The sequence below is a fragment of the Anneissia japonica genome, unplaced genomic scaffold (assembly GCF_011630105.1).
Source record: "Anneissia japonica isolate Jap-2015-1 unplaced genomic scaffold, ASM1163010v1 scaffold7968_len47610_cov122, whole genome shotgun sequence".
In the NCBI taxonomy this organism is placed as follows: domain Eukaryota; kingdom Metazoa; phylum Echinodermata; class Crinoidea; order Comatulida; family Comatulidae; genus Anneissia; species Anneissia japonica.
Window position 1 is genome coordinate 21,706 of NW_022754193.1, and position 1,308 is coordinate 23,013.

At 28.3% G+C, this 1,308-nt stretch overlaps 1 long non-coding RNA gene across 2 annotated transcripts in view; it reads right to left on the minus strand.

Moving 5' to 3' along the window:
- Positions 1–659: 659 nt before the first annotated feature.
- The window catches only part of LOC117123144, a 2,376-nt gene continuing 1,727 nt past the window's right edge, over positions 660–1,308 (minus strand). For both annotated transcript variants that reach the window (XR_004447811.1, XR_004447810.1), the window contains exon 3: positions 660–883. This is a non-coding gene — a long non-coding RNA (uncharacterized LOC117123144). The remainder of the gene's footprint in view (positions 884–1,308) is intronic.

Sequence of the window (1,308 nt, forward strand, 5' to 3'; positions counted from 1 at the left end):
AAAAAAAGGCCATAGAGAACGGTATTGCAAAATCAACATTTTCCATGTATGTACACTTTAAAGAGGTTGAGGTGGCAAAAAAGAGTACTCTTTTAATACACTATGTTTTCAATTGTGATTGACCCCTAAGTTTAAACTTTAAAGAAAAAATATACTCAGGTACTAAACCTACTAGAGCTACAAAATAAAATACAGTACTGAAATAATTGCTACTCACATAAATAAGAAAATATTGATTTTATGTACTGTACTGTATATACAATAATATGGCAAGACAAAAATATTTAAACAAATGTTATATTTAAAGAAAATATAACAAGGGTAGATATAATTATTGATGTGGAAGTAGCATTTCTATTTAATAAAGCCAAGCTCTGGAGGACATAAATTTGTTGATATGTTGTAGAACTAATCTTTCTAAGCCTCAAAGTATATTTGACAAAAAACTTGGAAACAGTTAATGAGAGAGATACAGATTTTTGAATATTTAAAAACTGGGGAAAACTAAGGAGGGAAAAAGGGTGGTATGTCTCTTTTTCCCCCAGTTTTTAAATATTAAAAAATCTAAATCTCATTAACTGCTTCAAAGTTTTTCATCAAATATTCTTTTTGGGTTTTAAAAAAAAACAGTTCTACAACATAAAAAATTTTTTTAAAAAAAAACAACTTTTCTGAACCTAACTTTAAGACGGCCTACACACTGAAACATCAAATATAATAAAATACTACACAAATCTAATAAAACGAAGTTTGGAATTAAAGTTAAATAACAAATTTAAAAACAAAAATGCATACATGGTATTCCCAATTTTTAGGCTTGTTTATTTTCTTTATTCTGTTTGGCAGAGACTGCTTCAAAAGAGTAGTTTAAGCCTCAGGAAATCTGGGGGGAAAAAAAATGCAAACAAATTGAATACTCTTATAGGCTTCTAAAACTCATAAACGGGCAACCACCAGGAGCAGGATGAATTTAAATAATTTCGGTGCAATGTCTAAAATTAGTTATGGTAATCTCTAAAGAATAAAATGCAGATACCTTAAAAGTAGTGGTCCAATAAAAGTATTATTTCATATTATTTGTTATCTTGTACAAAATCTAAATATAATTTTAATATAAGTATTCCACTTGTAGCAAAATATTTTCTTCATTAACTGTCTAATATAAGTTTCTTCTCTCAAGTGCTATGCAGAACATATACAGTAAGATGTAGCTACTGTGTAGGTTAAGTCAGTAATAAAGACGGGCTCCCTTTTGATGGTTATTAATTGGTTACAAAGGGACAATGCAAACTTTCAGATTAAAATTTA